The sequence below is a fragment of the Otolemur garnettii genome, unplaced genomic scaffold (assembly GCF_000181295.1).
Source record: "Otolemur garnettii isolate 467f Iridium unplaced genomic scaffold, OtoGar3 scaffold00013, whole genome shotgun sequence".
Lineage (NCBI taxonomy): Eukaryota > Metazoa > Chordata > Mammalia > Primates > Galagidae > Otolemur > Otolemur garnettii.
The window spans coordinates 1,529,208-1,550,234 of record NW_003852408.1 but is presented as its reverse complement, the minus strand read 5'-3'; the positions used below and the strand labels follow the sequence as shown (position 1 = coordinate 1,550,234).

Below are 21,027 nucleotides of genomic sequence, written 5' to 3'. Positions count from 1 at the left end.
CTTGGCTGTGCTCTTTAGTTTGATCAGGTCCCAATAGTGTATTTTTGATGTTGCTTCAATTGCCCGGGGTGTCCTCCTCATAAAATGTTCGCCCAGGCCGATTTCTTCAAGTGTTTTCCCTACACTTTATTCTAGGCAGTTTCTTAATAAGTTAAGCATACACCTAATGTGATGCAGCTATTCCATTCATGGCTTAGTGCAGCGGTTCTCACCCTGTGGGTTGCGACCCCTTTGGACTATATTAAAGGATTGCGGCATTAGGAAGGTTGAGAACCACTGGCTTAGTGAGATGAAAGTCTTTGTTCACATAAAGACTTGTACATGAGTATTCTTAGCAACTTTATTTGTAATAACCCCAAACTGGAAACATTTTGAAGGTCCATCAGCATGTGAATGGATAAATAAATCTTGTTATATCCTTACAATACAATAGAATACAGCTTAGCAATAAAGAAAATGAACTATTGACATGTGCAACAAGATGCATCTCAAAATAATTATGATAGTTGAAAGAAGCCAGACAGAAAAGAATACCCTCTGTATGATTCCATTTATATGAAACTCTAGAAAATGTAAACTAACTTTTAGTGCCAAAAGGCAGTACAGTGGCTCGCTAAGGTGGGAATAGGAGAAATGAATTATTAGGGGGCCCCAAGGAAACTTTTGAGAGTGGTGGACATGCTTATTATCTTGATGGGATTGTTTCATAATAGTATGTGTATTTCAGGACTCATCTATTTGTGGACTTTAAATACGTGTATGTGTATTTTATTATATGTCAATTATACCTTAATAAAGCTATAAAAAATACTGAAAACTTAACAAAAGAAGATGTTTGCACAAAGGAGTCTGGAGTTGCAAGAAGAAATTGAAGAGAGATTGAAGCTAGAGATGGGAGTCATCAGAAGATGTTGTATTTAAAGCCACGTTAGTGCATGACATCGCCTAGAGACCTTAGCCATCCAGAGAAGAGAAGGTGGAATACTAAGTTTCTGGACAAGCCAGAGTTAGAGGTCAGGTAAGGAGAGTGCAGAGAGGCTCATGCCTCTGCTATATGGTGTGGGGTGAGAGGGACACATACCATGATGGACAAATTTCAGCTGTGCCTGGCTTAGAGAAGAGGCTCATGAGTTCTGAGGGTGTTAGGGGCAGAAGTCCAGTGAAATGAGGGTTGACAAACTCAGGCTTTCATGTGACCTAGACTTTGAATCTAGAGGGCATTTTTTGATCTATCTTCATGGAAAAAGTCTGCATGCCTTTAGCCCTTAATGCAAGAATGAGGAAGCTGTTTGGTGACATCAATACTCAGGAATAAGAGGAGGAACCAACTACAAAGACGCCAGAGTCAGGAACTTGACGAAGGAGCCTGTCTGCTGTAATCTGTAATGCTATATATAATCATATATTACTTATGCATTCCCTCAAAGTGTAAAAAGTTACTTCCCAGTCAGTAGCAAACCTTTTAAAATGTGAAAGACCTCTGTGTTTATACTCTGGGGAGGGCCAGTCTGCAGTGCACTCAGTAGCCAGTCTTAAGGAGAGAAGTGCTCTAGGGCCTAGAGTAGGCTATGGCATGTTTTCAAGCCAAAAGAATAGTATCAGTACCTTAATCTTGTATGTTGTCTGGGGACGAAAACATGGTGCTAGAGCTTAGTCACAGAAAAGCCTCTGATGGTTTCCTTACCTAATTCCAGGACTTGTAAGGGCTTGTGCGGGAGAGGAGCTTTGGAGTCCTGCTGACTTCAAAGGTCACCACCTCCGTGGTAGGTGGGCCAGAGACCTCATCAGCTCAGCAATCACTGTCCTTTATGGGAATGGTCAGCCCTGATGTTCCTGGGCTGATGGACAGATGGAAATAGAAGGCTTCAACAGGCCGGTTAGCATTCAGGAGTTTGGAGAAGAGTTGGTATTCAGGAGAGAGTTTTATTCAAACCTGAGAAATCCTGAAAGAGCTGTTTCTTGTCTTTAAGAAAGATGGGTTTGAGGATACCTCATTAGAAGTGGACTGTCTTATAAACTCCAAATGATTCCCCTGGGAATTTTGTTAAGATACAAATCCTCATTCCTTAGGTCTAATGTGGTGCCTGAAATTGTGTGTTTCTAACAAGTTCTTAGGCACTGTTGATCTTACTTGTTTGGGAACCACACTTTGAGTAGCAAGACCATACTACTGTAGGAGTCAGTAGGGAATGAGAAAGAAGCATCTCAGAAGCTTGGCACTTAATGCTCTGTCCCCTGGATCCTTCCTTCCAGTTGGCAGGAAGATTGTTGGATGAGAAATATAAACTTGAGCAGTTGCTTCTGGGCCATAAAGTGCCTGTAAGAAACTGGATTCTGAACCCTCCTCTTTGTTGATAACTTTCTTATGAGCAGAGATTGGCATGGAGACAGAGAAAGGCCTGGGCTGCCAAGAGCCCCCTATTATTGGAGTTCCTGGTATAGGGTTGGCATAGGAGGATGACTGCAGAGGGGCTATAGGCCGCCTTGTATGGGCGTGGGCCCTTTTCTGCTTTTGAAGATTTGAAATGTAGAGGATGGCCCTGGGTTCTTTATTCATTTGGTTTTGGTGGAGCTCCTGAGGCTCTTTCAAAGTGGCTGCCTGACAATTGCTTTAAAATCAGCCTGGTTAAGTATGTCTTTTAAGCCTCATTCGGTAGAATATTTCTTTTCTTTTCTTTTTTTTTAAATTCTCTCTACCCTGTTAGAGCCCTCAAGGAAAGAGAGGCCACTGTAAGGCCAACCTGATATCCTGAGGAGAACTTTTCTTTCTTTCCACATTACGAAAGTCACACAAGTGAGGACAAGTGTAACCGTGCAGTAGGTAGAATATTCCATAGCTTCCCTTTCTGAAGGGGGATTGTTCTGTGGGCTTTAGCCCACCTGCAACAGTGGTTAATGGTAGGGTCAGACTGCAGAGAGAACAGAATATTCATACTGTCATCAAGAATCCTTAACATGTAGAATGTAAATATCTCAAAGCATACTGGCCAATTGTCTCACAGGTTTGTTAATACAGAAGCATATTGTTATCAAAGGAATCTGTAGTCAATGGTGTGAGCAATTGTGAATTAATTGAATTGTTCATCTTTGCTTCTTTCTGCTTGTTGTGCTCCCGCACTCTGGGGTATGTAAACTACAGGGCCTTTGGGGTTTTAGGAAAAACAACAGTTCTTTTAGTTATAGTAGTAAATAGTCAATTTATTTCACAGCATGATTTTTGGCAGAATAGGTAGCTGTACAAGTATCAAGCTGCGAGGCATAATAAAAAATAATTTGCTCTTATATAACAATTTTAATTTCAGAATTTCTCCTCATTTCTGGTGTATATTTTTATTTTTTATTATAGACATTTAATGAAGGTTACTTGAGGGACAAATGGTAATTTCTTTACTTTGCCAATTGGGAAAGTAAGGTACCGTGAGAGTAATTGACTGGTTTGAAGACTCAGAGTTTTTGTCAGAACTAGGGGTAGAGTCCAGATCTCGTGACTTTTAGCTTAATACCCTTTTCCTCAGGTTTTCAAAGGATGAGCTATGTCCCCAGATGGTTAGGAAACATTGACCATGATGATTCTGGAACAGTGCAGAGTACCCAGTGGCTTCTCATCTTCCACCCGTCCCCTTGTGCTAGATCCTAGCGATACAAGCTCAAATAGGTCAAGGCTGGTTGGGAAGGGGATGGAAACAATTATAGTATGGTCTGTGGATGGAAACAGAAATACTGCATTGTTATGGGAGCACCAAACTCTGAGAGAATTGGGGAAGGTTTCTAGAGGTTACATTTGAGCTAAGGCTTGAAGGATGAAAATAAAGAGAGTGGTTTTGTTTCGTTTGTTTTATTTTAGGATGAGAATGATTTGGGCTGAAAATGATTTGGTGAGACAAGATTTTGAAAATTTTAGGTATAAAGTAGGAACATATGGATCCAGGCTTTCTCTTGACTGAGTGCTGTATCCTTTTACTAACTATCCTAGGCATTAGGAAAAGCTGGAACTCCTAGCTATTCACAAGATCCTGCCCTTGAGAGAGACCAAAAGGAAATCTGTGGACTCCCTTTGCAGAGGCTCATGGAATTTGCTCTCTGCTTTATAAACTCTTCTGTTGGCCTTTGATTTGATTTTCTTCCATTCTTTCTTTTTTCTTTTCTCTCCTTTCTCTTATCCAGTTCATTGTCTATAACCATTACCCAACCTGTCCTTCATCTTTTGATTAACCACAATAAGTTTATCCTATTACTTTCCTTCTTTTAATACCCTAACATATAGTACATAACAAATAAGCATGTATAAACCCTATGGGTACTAAAAATGATCTCTAACTTTTTGGTGCTTATGTGTACCAGGTGCTGTATTTAGTGTCTTACACCTTTCCTTACTACCCTGTCATCTCTATCCCTGTATTGTGAATGAGAAAACTAGGGCTTAGCTTAAATGTTGTATTTAATGAACATATAACTAAGAAGTGCAGAGCTGGGATTCAGATTTACATCTCCTGATTTCACAATCACTTTAATATTTGTTATTCCAGAGACATCAAGGAGAGTTATTTGACCTATAGATGGATAAATAGCTAATATAAATATTAGCATAAATTTAGAAAATAGCAATATATGCTTTAGCATTAGGTAGTATCTTAAATTGCTATCATAGGTAAAGCTGACTCTATTAATTGAAATGACCAGAGGCCTAGTATTAGTCTTAGAAAATAAATAATTTATAAAAAAAGTTAGAATTCTGGACCGTGTGTGCTTTGAAATGAAGATTAGTGAGGAAATCTCTGTGAAGCACTTTCTAGCTACACAGCCTGACCCCCATGTTGTCCATGTTGGCTGGTCCCTGGACTCCTGCAGCACCCAGCTAGGTGAAGAGCCTTTCTCCTATGGCTATGGAGGCACTGGGAAGAAATCTGCCAATAGTCAGTTTGACAACTACAGAGACAAGTTTGCAGAGAATGATGTGATTGGTGGCTTTGTGGATAAAATGTTGTGGGTGATGAGCCTGTGTCAGCAGCAGAACTATGCTGGCTGCTGGGATGTTCTGATCCAGCAGGCCACCCAGTGCCTCACTGCCTTATTCAGATCGCTGCCTGCAAGAAACGAAGCTATGTTCTAGACCAGACATATGTTATGGGTCAGGCCAGAGACGAAAAATGAGACCATTTGAAGGCTTCCAGTGCAAAGGTATTGTAATTTGTCACACTGATGAAGACCTGAAAGACCAAACAATAAAGCAAACTGATGAGGAAGGGAAGGATGTCCCTGATCATGTGGTCTTAGAAATGAAAGCCAACTTCACCTTGCCAGATGTTGGGGACTTCCTGGATGAGGCTCTCTTCAGTGAGCTGGAGTGGGAAGAAACAAACAAGCAGACAAGCAATACAATGTGGAAGGCTACAAGGCTGAGTCACCCCCTGAGAAGTGCTTTGACAACTGAGATGGTGCTTCGAGGGCCATGGGGGTGATAATGGCTTTCAGCACTATGACAACTGAGGCCTCCTGGAGGCAACCTAGAAAGTTTCCAGAACTGAGGAGAAGATAACTACTGAGGAGGTTTCAACACAGTGGAGATGGTGGCTATAGCCAGAACTGCTGGGGTAACAACAACCGGGTTAACAACAGCTTCAATAACCGAGGCAGCTACATCCAGGCTCCCCATCAACAGCCACCACCACAGTGACTGCTGCCACCACAACTATCACCCCAGCAGCCTCCATAGCTGCCCAGCTACAGCCCTACTTGGAACCCCCCAGGGGCCAGCAGCTACAATAAGAACAGCAATATCCCGGGCTTGAGTGCCAATACCAGCACCCCCACTGTCAGCAGTTATAGCCCTCCACAGCCAAGTTATAGCCAGCTACCCTACAACCAAGGAGGTTATAGCCAGGGCTATACAGCCTCACCTCCACCACCTCCACCACCACCTCCCTACAACCCAGCCTCCTATACCCACCACCAACCCCCACTGCACAGACCTACCCTCAGCCCAACTATAACCAGTATCAGCAGTATGCCCAGCAGTGGAGCCAGTACTATCAGAACCAAGGCCAGTGGCCACCATACTATGGGAACTATGACTATGGGAGCTACTCCTGGAAACACAGGGTGGCATAAGCACACAGTAGCCAGTGTGCCCCAGAGGCTCCTGGACATGGCTCCTCCTCTACTCCCATAAGTTCCGGTGGTACTAGAGATGGAGTCGTCCCAGGGCTGCCTCCCTCCAGCCCACTGCCTCTCTTCTGAGGGGCTTCTTCCCCCTACAGAGGGCCAGGCATTTTTTTTCTCTAGATTCAAACAGGAAACAATGACCTTTTATTTTCTTTTTCTCTCCCCTTAACCCTCCAACCTCCCACCCCCTGTTCTTCCTACCTTCTTCCTTTTGACTAATTCCACCCCCTCCTTGTTCATACAGTAAGGCTATGGTGACTGAGGGGAGACCCCTTTCTTATTCACTCATCCCAACCTTGCTCCAGCCCCTCAGCTTCCCAAACCTTCATGCTGTTGGTTGTAAATTCTTCCTGGAGCTGTTTTACTGTCAACTTTTCAGGATTAAAAAACAAACAAACAAACAAAAACTTAAAACAAAAAAAAGTTTAAAAAGAAAAGTGGTAGGAGGAAGCAGTGACTTCTTTTTGGTAATTATGCTTTTTTTTTTAATTTTTAGAATTTGTCTGTTTTTGCTATGGGTTGGCTGTTGATATTTTTCATCAAGATAACCATTTATTTGCTGAGTTCAGATGATGGAGGAAAAGCTACACCCTCAACAAAACACACAAAAAACAAAAACCACAGAATCTAACTTTTTATATAATGTCTCAGTTTCCCGTAAATTCTCGTAAATTTGTACACAAGCTTTTGTGTTCAGTTGAATTGTAACTGCTTTTTGTATTGGGAGAGAGTGTGACTATTGAACTCGTAGTTTCTGGTGGGGATTAAGTGGGTGAGAGGGAAGAAGGGGAGGTAGGAGAGGCTTCTTCCATTTAGAACATAAAGTTTCTCCCATTGCCTCTTCTTTGGTCTCCCAGGTGCCAGACCCAAAAGTTTTTCCCACAGTGATCCTCTGATTATTTTTACTTACCCTTGGCCCATATGTTTTAACAGGATTTTTAACAAACTGAACTTAAGGTTATTAAGAAAAAAAAAGTTAAATTCTTATGGTCATATTTTAGGACTGAGAAGTACTACGGTTTATCAGGGCATAAGGAGACAGGTGTTGGGGAGGAGTCAGAACCTTATCAGATGTCTAGTCTAGATTCTGGATGAGATACTAAGAGGGCTGACCAACTGCACGGGTTGAATCAGAAGTACAGCTTGCTGGTCAAGGCACAGCGTCAAGGGGGTTACAAACCCAGATATCTTCCTGGCTCATTGGCAGCAGATCCAAATTTACAATGGCACAGGTATTCAGAAGGCAGGTAGGCACTTGTCATGTGGGAGAAAGTAGATCCTTAGGACTTTAGGGCAGACTTCTAATTCTGGGAATGTGAGACTATCCTATTATAAGCAGAATGGTAGAGGCAGCCACTGGACTGAGAGTCAAGGACAGGGTTTGATCCCCAGGCTAGAGCCACATTGGGAACAAGACCCAAAGTAGAAGAGCAGCTCTAAACCAGAATTCTAGGCTTTTTTGGGGTATACCAAAGGACACTTAGCTCTGGCACCTTAGATCTGGGAGGTAGGTTAAAAGCCAAGCTCTTGCGTAGAGAAACCAAATAATGCCTTGCTTGACTGGGAACTGGTTGATGCCAACCAGTGATTGGTCTAGAGAAAGTCATAAGAGTAAAGGAAACCTCCAAGAGTATATTAAAATTAGACTCAATTTGGTAAAACGATGTGAAATAGAACCTGACTAGCTGAAGAGGTGGATTTCAAGTGAAAATTTTACTCAGTTGCAACTTTGCTTCTATCTTTTTACTGTGTTTTAAAAACACAGTAAAGCAGGCTGGAATCTACTTGATATATTGATATCTACTGGAAATCTATGATACTGGGGACCCATTCATTTATCCCACATGTATTTGTTGAGCACTCACATTGTACTGAGAAGATAAAAGTGGCAAAAAATCTGTCAAGTACTTTGTTGGCTAAGTCTAAATTCTCTAGAGACAGCATTATTTCACCTAACTTAAAGCAGAGTAAACTCTGTACATGACTTATGGGTAGGGACAGGGGCGATTATTCTATATTTTCTAACATGTCTGTTGTGTAGTTACTAAGACAACTTATTTTTGTGCAGAGATATGAACACTTTAGCAAGGGACTAATAGAAGTATAGGTGAGTATTTTAGAAGAGATTGGCACAGAAAGAAGGAAATAACTTGAGTTTGAAAGAATAAAGGAAGTGCTGATAGGAGTGCCTGACTACTCTTGTTATAATTAAACAAACAAAAAAATCAAAGTGCACATTTAATCCCTAATTTTCAGTGGCTGGTTCAAAACTTCTTAAAGTCACATGAAATTGGTCTAATATAGTAAATTGTTTCCTTTACGTGATTGTTTTAAAGTTTTGTCTTCCAAGTTCTTCTTTAAATACGCACCCATCATACTAGATTATATTTAATCCAATCTCTTATATAACCACTATCATTTTGGATTGTTCTCAATTCCGGTGGAGTTAAGATTTCTTAGAACTGTTTGGTTTCTTGGCCTGCATGGCAAGCCTAAAAAAGACTTGGAAGGTACTTAATGATGGAAGGCAAGGTCTTTGGAGCCTCTACCCAGACAAATATGGTAGGTAAGGTATATCCACTACCATGATCAGATTTTCCCAAGATTGTTATATACACAAGCCTATTTTTAACAGTCATCTTTTTGTGTTCATTATTGCCAGCTCTGGGATCAGATACTTCAGGTTCTTGCCTGCTTTAAACATGCCTTCAGATCTCTGTAATTCAAATTGAAATGTCTAAAATGAGGAATGTCCCATTTAAGGATAGAGCAGCTTATTTGTGCTGGGAAACTCCCAATTAATATTTTAGGATTATTTGTTAGAAAACTTATAATTCATTTCTTTTTAACTCCTTGGAGATGGTTTGATGAAATTCACATTCATTATAACGAATGAGTTAATGTAGATAAAGTACTTACAGCAACGATAGCATTGTTAAGTGCTTCAGAAATATTGGATATTACTACTATTCTTCTTAGAAATGAGGACTGAGAATCATGATTGGCCAAGATCATATGATAACTCAAATTTATTATTTCTATCTCTTTAATGTATCACTGGCAACACTTATAGCAGACATAAAATATTGACATAAAATGTTGGTGTCTCAGATGTCTCTTTGAGCTATCTGAATTTCTAAACAATTGTATGTTAGGCAGGGTTATACTCTGGAATGTATGGTTTATTTCTTGCTTATGCTCATTGCCCATCAAGATTATCTAGGAACTGTGCTTTGCATTATGTTAACTGCAGAGCCCCAGCAGGACGTAACAGATACCAACAAATATCCTTTCTATGGCAGAAGGATATAGCCAAGGAGGGCCACATTTAAAATGCCTTGGTCCGGAAGTGATAGCTTATTAGCCAGAATGAGTCACCTGGCCCTACCCAACCATAGAGGGCCAAGAAATGAAATCCTATCATGTGTCTGCAAATAGGGATAGCAGGGTATATCTGGTAAACTGTGCTAATCTCACTGGATTAATTAGGTTCATTATATTTTGCATTCCTGACTAGCCATCTGAGAAGCATATGCCACTGGTCTTGGCAAACGCTTCTATTTCTTACTCTAAATTTATTTCCACTACTGAAAATAGAATTCAGATTTACCTGAAAACAATCTAGATCAGCAGTTCTCAACCTCTTGGTTGTGACCCCCAGGAACTGTATTAAAGGATCGCGGTATTAGGAAGATTGAGAACCACTGATCTAGATGGTCTTTAAAATCATACTTAATTTCTTCCTTTAAAGTACAATGTGTGATACAAAGTAAATTTTTTGCTTTCAATTAAGGTAATGGTACAGTGGTGCAGTTTCTGTTAAGTAGAAGGAAAACTTCTGGCATTTATTTGGTAATATTTATAAACCATAAGAAGTTATCATTCATAGTTGTATTACAGCATTGCTGCTTGCTAATACTATTGGTCAAATTCTCACTTTTTATTTAAAAAATGTCAATAGTTTTATCCTATGCCTTATAGAAACTAGTAATGATATATGACATATACATAACTGCCTTATAGGCAGTATTATGTATAAAGGTAGGAATGTTCTCTACAAAGGTATGAAAGCTTGAGAAAACATGGAAAATCTGGAAAACTAAAGATGTTATATGAGTTTAGAGATTAAAATGAAAGATAGTGATGCGTGGTATAAAGTGGCTAGAGACAGGGCCAGGCTGGTGTGTGGAGAGGTGGGGGTGGGTGTCACATCATGAATTATCTTACTGTGTGAGGGAGTTTAGCTATTGTCATGTCGGTACTGGGGAGTCATTCAAGAATTTTGAGGAGAGGGAGATAGTTAGATTTGCATTTTAAGTATTTGATGGTAGGGAGGAGGATTTAAAGCAGCATTTTTTCAACTTTTTTTTTTTCTTATCTCACAGCACACTTGAACCTATAGTTAAACTTCCAATGCACACTTAAATTATAGTGATAAAAAAAAGTAAAAAAAAGAATATACTTACTATGCTTTGAACTTCTTACAAAAATAATTTAATTGGCGGCACCCGTAGCTTAGTATGTAGGGCGCTGGCCACATACACTAAGGCTGGTGGGTTCCGTCCTGCCCCGGCCAGCTAAAACAACAATGGCAACTGCAACAGAAAAATAGCTGGGCATTGTGGTGAATGTGTGTAGTCTCAGGTACTTGGGAGGCTGAGGCAAGAGAATCGCTTAAGCCCAAGAGTTTGAGGTTGCTGTGAACTGTGAGGCCACAGCACTCTACCCAGGGTGACAGCTTGAGACGCTGTCTCAAAAAAGAAAAAAATTAATTAATGGTCTTTAAAAATTTTCATAGCCCACTGGTTGAAAATCACTGATATAAAGGAATGAGGGAAAATTGGTAGGAATCTGCAGGAAAGTTAGGTATTAAGAAAGTCTTAGGAAGAGATTATAAAGACACAGTGGCCATGTGGAATGCAAGGAGGAGATGAATTTAAGACTGTTAAATAAGCTAGAACATGGTGATAGGATATAGGAGATAAGGGATAGGGAAGAAGCTAGAATGACTTTTATTACTTTAGGCTCAGGTAATTGAGGGGTAGCTTACTTTGCGAAGGTGGAATCTAGGAAGGGAAACAGAGACAGAGGTTAGGGTAGGATGATTAGTTCATTCGGACATGTTGAGTTTGAGATGCCTGAGGGCAGCATAGGCATATAAAGCTAGGAGGCTTTTAGATATTAGAATTTGGAGGTCAGAAGTGAGATCTTGGCCATGAGTAGAGATTTGGATAACCTCAAATTGGTGTTTTATGAAGAGATGAAAGAACACAACCTGAGGATGGAGTCTGAGGAACATCAAAACTTAATAGGTGTGCAGAGGAAGAGGATACAGTAAAGGGCACTGAGAAGTGGTGGCCAGAAAGAAAGGAGGAACACCAAGAGAGAATGTTATGCCAGGAACCAAGATGTGTCTGAAGGATGAGGAGGAAGCAACACTGTGTTGCTCCAGTGAGAAGTTTTCCTAATATGTTAGATTTGACTAATATGGAGGCATCTGTGGCATTGATTGGAGCAATTTTAATGGGGTAGAAATTGCAGAAGCCAAATCACAGTGAGTGAAGGAGTGCATGAAGGAGACTGAGCCAGGGTAGTGATTTAAGAATAAAAGACAGATGATGGTTATTGTTAGAGAAACTTTCCTTAAACATGGTGTCTTTAGTTCGATTTCCTAGGGGCAGAGCTTGAAATGGAGAGTTTTGGTCAAGTAGTCCCTTGGTAAAAAACTTCTGATCTATACCAAATATACTTAAAATTTAATTAGGAAAATCACAACCATGTTAGAATTTGAGAACAGAACACTGAGAATGAACTAAATGTGATGTTAGAAATTGGGGATGTCTAGTAAGAGTGAATGGACAAGGCAGCACACAAGACCCAGGATAGAAATGGGAACACGCACCAGAGAAAGCCAGGTCAGGTTATAGGAGCAGATGCACTGGGAACAATTGGCCAGGAGGAGGCAGGTGAGTTTTGGAGCATAGGAATCTTCTAGAGAGAGTTGGTATGTTTTTTCTGAAAAGGGCCAGATAATAAATGTTTTAGGTTCTGTGGGCCATATGATTTTGTAACAGCCACCCAACTCTGCAGTGTGAAAGCAGCTGCAGACAATACTCAAGTGAATAACCACACCTATGTTTCAGTAAAACTTTACTTATAAAAAATAGTTTGATTTGGTCTGTGTACTATATTTTGCCAACCCCTGTTCTAGAGACATAATTAGACTTTCTAAGTGACCTTGCTCGACTAAGGAACCTTGGGACCCTTAGACACAGACACCTTATTCTTATCTTAAAAAGCATGCAAACTCTGCTGGGAAATGTCTTACTATTTGACTCTATCTTAGTAATTCAAGCTTGTAGTTCTTGAGTTTTTCGTAGTTCGTGAGTTTTTCAATTTTAAATCAAAAAAAAAATTTTTTTTGTGTGTGTGAGACAAGAGTCTTACTCTGTTCACCTGGGTAGAGTGTGGAAGTGTAGCTCATGGCAACCTCAAACTCTTGGGCTCAAGGGATCCTCTTACCTCAGCCTCCTGAGTGGCTGGTACTATAGGCCTATGCTACCACACCTGGCTAATTTTTCTATTTGGGGTCTCACTTTTACTCAGGCTGGTCTTGAACTCCTGGGCTCAAGCGATCACTCCACTGTGGTTTCCTAGAGTGCAAGGATTACATGTGTGAACCACCACACTCTGTCATAAATCAGAAACTATGTTAAGGAGTCTCTGTCTGTATGAGTTTTTGGTAATTAGTTGACTATATTCTGTGTTTTGGTTTTTAGAGTTTTCTCTTTAATAGTGTGTATGAACGCTGAGCTAGCAGTTTATTAAAAATTCTCCATGTATTTCTGTAGGTTTAGATCCTTTTTGATCAGGTTCACAATGGGTCCAGAAGATTATAGTAATGTTTTTTGGAAGCAAGGGATATTGGACAAGGGAGCACATTGTTCACCTTAACTTTCTTGCACAGCTCTCACTATTTACTGCCACTCCAGCTTCTCCTTTAGTTTCTCATCTGATCTCTGGGCTCTATATGCCTCAGGCCTTTTTGCCATTCACTTGAGCAGTGGGTAGCATGAATTGGTGTTTGCAGTGCAGAGAGAAGGTAAGTAGTTTTCTTAGTCTTTTTTTAGGTGCCAAACTGATACCATTTGTCACTGGAAACATCATCAGGTGTACAATGTAGTAGTGTACAATGTAGTAGAGGAGGACAGTAGTAGCTCAGCTAACAGTGGTTGAGGCAAGTGACAAAGGCTAGTTCAGTAGATAAGTGTAGCGTAAGTGTAGCATTCAGAGTAGAGAACCAAGGAGATTTCTAACAGATTGGAACATGGAAGATGAGAGTAATTTAGATAAGTGGTTTAGAATATAGACAGCATAGGAGGGGTAGGTACACTCATGTAACTCCTCCTTCGAACTTGTGTTGAGTACTTAACTGTGAGTTAGGCATTGTGTTAGATCTTAGGAATATGGCAAAGAACAAGATAGACAGGGTCCCATTCTGAATCTAAAGCAAAAAAGCAGAAAATGACTTGAGTGACTTCTCAGTTCCCCCAAGGATGGTACTTAAATAGCATAGAAGTTACTTTGTTACACGTGATGGATGCTTAGTGTATAAAGGCTTACTTCATTCTTCTGAGGAACTTGTGTTGAGAAGACAGTCTTCTGTAGCAATACAGAGTGCTAAGTGCAGTGATAGAAGAAGTCCTAAGTGCTGTGGGAGTACATGACAGGACATCCAGGCAGCCTGCATAGGACCAAGGAACACTTTCTGGAGAGGAGTTTGGGGGAAGAAATGAAGTCTAAACGGAAAGGTACATGTCAAACTTACCCTATTTTTCATGTCTTCTCTATGTGAAAAGTAGGGAAGAGAAGACTTGGTGGAAAGGAGAGCCTAACCTGCTCTAAATCCTATTTTTTTTTTTTTTAAATAAAACTGGAGTTGATATTAATTATAAAGGGAAGAGTAGAAGCCAGAGAAAAGTCCTTGTTAGCTTTGCTGGGGCTTCTTCTTACTGGTTACTGGCAAAGGCAGATCACAGACTTGAAGACCCAGTGTCTTAGTCAGTTTTGTGTTGCTGTGACAAAATACCCAAGACTAGGAAGATAAAGAAGACTAATTTATTTTCTCACAGTTCTGAGAAATCAAGGCACCAGCAGGTTTGGTTGCCTGGTGATGCTGCATTCTCTGGGGAGGAATGCTGTATCCTCACATGGCAGAAGGTGCAGCAGCAAGTCAGTCTACTGTTGCATGAGGCTTCTTTTCTAAGGGCCTAATCCCATTCAGGAGAGAGGAGCCCTCATGACGTAATCATGTCTTAATGGTCCCACCTCCTATTGGCAACACCTGAATTTTGGAGGGGCTACATCAAACCATACTACCCTCATTGGACAAACACAAAAGTGAACTGGATAACTATACACACAGTAGTTTCAGATCCTTTGGGATAATTTCTAGTGTGAAGGTTAAGCCTGGGTATATTGTCTTTGGGCCGTCTGTCAGTCATCTCTAATAACATACTTGGTGTTGGATGTGGTATTCCTTTGGGGTAATCAGAGTTCTTGCAGCTCAAAGTGTGGTTTGTGTTCCTGCAGCATTGCAGAATCTCAGGTTCCATCTCAAGTCCCACTGAATTCAACATTTACAGTCTACATTTTATAATCCCAAGTGATTTGTATGGGCATTAAATTTTGAGAAGCATTGATGTGGATGATTAAGGAAATAATTAGTCTTTGCTTTAAAAACATTACTTTGGCACTATGGAGAAAGGAGAAATATACAGTGGCTGTCCAGAAGGTATCCAGCCATATAATATGAAAAATAGAGATGTACATGGTTGGATACATTCCGGACAGCCCTCATACATAGATGACATTATTGTAGCTAGTCTTGGAGGAAAGTCATGAGGCCTTTGTAACTTGTTGGGGCTTCAGAGATTTGAAAGTAATGATGATGATTTCCTCCCTCCTCTCTTCCTTACCTCCCCAAACTCCCTTCTCCAATTAGCTTTAACAGTTCAAGGGTAGATGTACATGTATTATTCTTATAGTTGTAGTTGGAAAAAAAATCTACTGGTTTATTGAAAAAAGATAGATTTCAACATATCTCGAGTTATTTTTATTCCGATAAGTATTCTGTAACCCACTCCATCCCATTTTCAGAGGTCATCTCATTTTTATAAGTTCAGTCATGTCATTTCTATCTTATTGGCCTCCAGTTTTGCTCATCTTTTCCCTGAAAGATTACTTCTTACATTGTGTTTGGTGCTTGTTTGTTGACACAGACTTTCTATTTTTTCCATAAACCCCTAATTGAGAACTGCTTTTAGTTTCTAACATGTTTTGAAGTCTCTTTGAAAATTAACCTTAGAGACTATTGAAAAGGTATTTCAATGTACAGAATTCCAAAGTATAAACCAACTGCTTACAACTTGAGCATTATTGGTTTTCCATTTAGTCTATGCTCTGGTAGTATCATATGCTAGTGTATCAGGTAGGATTAAGAAAAAGAAGATAGCTGCATTTTTTATACTGAAAGGCTAAAGAACTAGAAGGGGCAAATTTAAAGGAAAGCAGTCTAAAATGGCTTAAATAACTCTTTGAGGTTCATAAAAAAGATAAGTTGTTTTGTAATAAATGGGGCACCTGTATTATTAAAATGACTTACTATTTTTAGAGACAGGGTCTCACATTGTCACCCAGGCTGGAGTACAATGGCATGATCATAGCTCACTGGCAGATTCAAACTCCTGGGTTCAAGCAGTTTTCCTGCCTCAGCCTCCTGAGTATCTGGGACTACAGGCATGTACCACCATGCCTGGCTAATTTCTAAAATTTTTATAGAGACTGGAGTCTTGCTATGTTGCCCAAGTTGGTCTCAAAGTCTTGGCTTCAATGGATCTTCCTGCTTTGGCCTCCCAGAGTGCTGGCATTATAGATATGAGCCACTGTGCCCAGCCTGACTTATAATTTGAATTATCCTTTCATTCAGAAATTTTCTTTCTTTGGTAAGAGATGGTTAGATTATGGAGAAAATGATTACAGTTTTTAAAAATTGAGATAAGATTCACATAACATAAACCATTCACCATTTTAATTATTTTAAAGTATACATTGAGTTTTAGTATATTTATAATGATGTACAACCAACAGTACTATATGATTTGGGGACATTTTCATTACCCTAAGAAGATTCCTTCTGTGCATTAAGCAGTCACTCCCTATTTCCCTTCCTCCTAAATCCTGCTAACTAGTTATTTTCTGTCTCCATGGATTTCTCTAATCTGGACACTTCATATAAATGTGATCATTTGCCCTTTTGTGTTTGAGTTTCTTCACTTAGCATAATGTTTGCCAGGTTCTTTAATGTTATAGCAAAGATCAGTACTTCATTCCTTTTTATGACTGAGTAATGTTTGGTTGTATGGATATGCCACATTGTATTTATCCTTTGATCAGTTGATGCTGTTTGGATTGTTTCTGTTTTCTGGCTATTGTAAATAATGCTGTTGTGAACATTCATGTACATGATTTTTATGTACATGTTTTCAGTTATCTTGGGCATTTGGCTAGGACTAGAGTTATTGGGTCATAAGGTGATTCCATGTTGAACAAAAATGGATTTCAAAGATATAGATCACTAAAATCCTATTCTTAAACTTTTCTGATCTAAAAGGTATTAGTCTCATGATTATATGTACAACTTAAGCCCTAAAATTGTTGTTCTTTGGTTATGAACAGTAGCTGTGTTACTCCTATTTCTTTTAGCATGCAAGTTACTATTTTGGACATTTCAAAATAGAATTCCTCTGTCCCCTAGCTTGTGAATTTACCTGTTGCTTTCTTGTTTTATGAATTATTTCTAGAGCATCAGAAGTTCCTTTCTAAAAAATGTATGGATACTTAATAAGAGTTGTATATGCCTGGGTTGTTTTGGTTGCTGTTGTTGAAGAAAGGTTTTTAAAATTTATGACTATTATTATTATTGTTTTGTAGTTATTATAGAAATAGCATATTGTTGAATATAGTTTAGGATATAGTTTATTGCTTTTTCCTAGCACAAGTACTGTTTATTGTATTAGCATTTTGTGTCATTGTTATGTACTTCTAAAAATGATTGCATACTATAAGTATATAATATTATGTATTAGATATTGTATACACATATATAGTTTAGTATTGTAAGCTTTTTATGTTCACATCGCAATTTATTTACATAATTGTTTTAGGTGCAATTTGTTTTTAATTTAATTTGTTTTACTTTTAATGCCTATGCAATATTTCATTGAGTGGATGTTACGTATTTTGAATAAGTTCCTATGTTATAGGACATTTTAGTTGTCTGTAATTTTTAAAAGGTTAATATTATATAGAACATCTTTATATAACTTTTTATTTCTTAAAATGTGTTCTTATGTTAAATTCTTAGAGTGGAATTACTAGGTCAGAAGATAGAAAAATTATTTAGATACATTCTATGTTCTGCTGGGTTGCTATGGAGTCAGTGTATCCCCCCAAATTCTTGAGGGTGCTTGCTCTTGTCTATTTCCTCATAGCACAGAATTTTCAGAATCCAGAGGATATAGGGTCACATTTTTGGTTGTCATATTGTAGATGCAGTTTGGATGTGGGTGGCAGGTATTGAGAGTGAGGAACTTTCTCTTTCTAGTTAAGCTAATAAGCTGATTTTGAAGATTGTGTAAGGTATAGGAGAGAAATTCATTTAACTACGTATGTGTACTGTGCTTGTCTTTATGCTATGCACTGGGGATGTCCTTGGCACAGGTTGCTTATCACAGTTGGCTTCCTACTGTTCCAAGGCTCATGCTGGTTTATAGCTTTTCCTCCTTAAGTCAGTGAGAAGTTAGATAACACCCCTACTTTCCAAGCGTGGAAACGGGAACTGGACTGGGTATATGGGCAAATTGATGCAAAGCCAGGTTTAAGTCAAACATTGACCACAAAGAACCTTTGGGGTAACACTTCTTCTAATTGAAATCCTGATTCATTGGTTTAAGAAAGCCATTATTGTGAAACTAAATGTAATAGTTGTGGTAGTTAATGCATGTAAAGATTTTTTTTTTAAGAAAAGCAAAAACTACTAAAATTGTAATACTGAATATATACCCTATCACAAAAGCTAATAAATACAAGTCACATTTGACTTCTGCAATTATAAGAGGTGCTCAGAGTGGTTGCCATCAACGTCCAGACATTTCTGATTTCGGAGAACTACTGCCTGAGCACCACTGACCAAAGTGTCTGCTTGTATCGCTGCACACACCCTTTCAATTTCTTCCTGAAGTTCCACCAGTGTGCCGGTTTTCTGTGGTACACCACATCCTGTAAGGTGCCCCATAGGTAGAAGTCAAGGGGATGTTAAGTCAGGAGACCGTGGGGGAAACTCAACCACACCTTTGCATCCTACCCAATGTCCTGGCAAGTTCTCATCAAGGTAAGAGCTCTCACGTCCGGGTGGAAGTGCGGTGGGACACCATCTTGTTGGAAGTAAAACATATCATTCCCCCAAAGTGTCCAAATTGCAGGCAAAATGGATGTACATAGTATGTCTAGGTACATTGGACCAGTAATAGGACCTTCAGAAAAGAATGGTCCGATGAATCCCCTCAATGACAGTCCACACCAGACATTGAGGCCTCGTATATGGACATCTTTTTCCACACATGGAATTTCTGGAGCCTAATAGACGCAATTATGTCGGTTGACTGTTCCATTTAGTTTAAACTGTGCTTCATCAGACAAAACTGTTTCCCTCACAGACTACTCATACACTCATACCGTGTTTTGGAACCACTCACGGTATTGCACCCTTCCATCAGGGTCGTCTTCATTCAGTGAATGTAATAATCTCGGGACAAAGACTTCCCACTTTGCTGTCTTAAGAATGCGTTCTATGTTCGTTCTGCTGATCCTGGTCTCACGTGCACACTGAATGTGTGGTGGACTTCTGCAGCAAGTGTGTGAACTGCTCCAGCACCATCACCAACACAGCAGGACTTGTGGCCGTGGGAGGCCTCCTGGACCTTCCCTTGTGCACGTCGCACATGGTGTTGTGCGTCTCAAACTTATCACCAATGCGTGCAGTTGTCAGGCGTGTTGGAGGGTCTGTTGTGTACTCACACCTCCACTGTTGCTGCACTTCCACAGTGTTCTTGAATTTCAAATACCACTTCAAAATGGTCTTGCGCTCCTCGAATAACAACCTTGACTCCGCCATTTTCTTTGTCCTGCCTGTCGCATGGTGATCATTTGATCAGCACCATTGTTTGAGTAAATGTCATACTACACGTTGCTACTGTAATTACATTCATAATTGGTGACTGAGAAGGCTAAGTGCTATCTAGATAACATCTCTTAAAATATGCATACCCTTTTTTGGCACTCCCGTATTTGACCTTATTGCTCAAGGCACTTACTTCCTGTAACTATACAGAGTGATAGTTGGTTTTAGTCAGGTGAAATACCAACACCAGAGCATCCCAGCTTTGATAGCTTGTGCCTGTAGTTTTCAACCTGTGCTTAGACCTGAGACCTCTGCACCTTTGGAGATGCTGGAGACGAATTCCCAAGGCCCAGGGTGGGCCAGAGTTGGGCTCTTGCTGTGGCAAGCCGAGTCTAGCCTAAAACCACCTACACAGTAGTGGCGGGTCAGTCCACCCAACTGCGCGAGACAAACTGTTAAACATGTTTGATCCATAAAGCATATTTTTATTTATGCCCATCTTCTTAAATGGATTTATAACCTATGAGATTTTTTTCTTTTTACGTCTCTGATCCCTGGTTCATAATATTATTTTGGAAGAGCTAGAAATATTAAAATAGTGCTTCTGGGGTAAAGCATCTGTCAGTATTTCCATTATAAAATGCAATTTTAAAGGGTTTAGAAGTCAGCTGTAAAAATTTGTTCTTGGCTGATAAATTGTATACAAAAATCTCTGCCCAGGATAATTTTCAGAAGAATTTTTGCAACAACATACACTGTGAAGTTATATGGCAGAACCAGTTAGGCTAAACTCAGGTTTTTATGCTTCTATCAGAGCAGGGGAAAGATGACAGCTTTTAAAATGATTCAAATAAAACAGTATGAAAATTGTATTTCTATACTTGGAGTCTTAGAAGAATGTTGGTTAAAATAACGTTACTCTACCATCGGAAGGGTCACCACTGATTTACATATCAAAAATAATATCACGACCAAATCCAACATAATTCCCACATCTTAGCTGATTTCAGAACAACTTTTTAAAGAAAATATTTTATCAGCTCATTTGGAAAGCAGGATTTGGGGCTGCTCAGTGACAGTGTAACCCCAAAGAGACTCTTTGGTCTTTTTTGCCCTAGTTGAAAAATAGCTTTCTGTTTGGTGCCTGGCTTTGCTGTCCACAAAGCAAGTAAGAAGGTGCTAATGGGAAAGCAAAGACATGTTTTTTGCATGATCAGAGACTTAGCCAGTGAAACTGGAAAGCGTCTTACAAATGTAACTTTCTTTCCAAATCTTTGGGCAGGTCTTAGCTTGAAAAGATTAACTGCAGAGAAGATAAGCTCTTTGCTTTTTACATTATTGTGAGTACATGCACACATATAGTTCTACAGAATTTTACAGCTTGTGGCTGGGTTTCTTTCTTCTTTTCTACGTTTTCTTCAGAGTTCAATCTCATAAGCAGATTCCTAAAGGATAATTTTCTATGCAGGAGCCAGAGTAGCCTAAGGGTTGACAAGAGCTTCCTTTGTTGTGTCGCTTTTGAACTATGGAATTGAAGCTCATATGCAGAGAACCCACAGGGATCATTTGAGGTCTTATTGATTTGAAATGAAATATGACCTTTTTTTTTTTTTTTTTTTTTTTTT

The 21,027-nt window shown here is 39.5% G+C and overlaps 1 protein-coding gene, 1 non-coding gene and 1 pseudogene across 4 annotated transcripts in view; 2 read left to right on the top strand and 1 right to left on the bottom strand.

Annotated features, from left to right (window-relative positions):
• The window catches only part of DIS3L2 (DIS3 like 3'-5' exoribonuclease 2), a 372,485-nt gene that overhangs the window by 69,178 nt on the left and 282,280 nt on the right, over positions 1 to 21,027 (top strand). The window lies entirely within an intron of this gene.
• On the bottom strand, positions 2,697 to 2,830 carry LOC111723660. Its single transcript, XR_002772157.1, has one exon. It is a non-coding gene; the product is annotated as a small nucleolar RNA SNORA64/SNORA10 family (small nucleolar RNA).
• Positions 4,976 to 6,119, top strand: LOC105886537 (annotated as a pseudogene).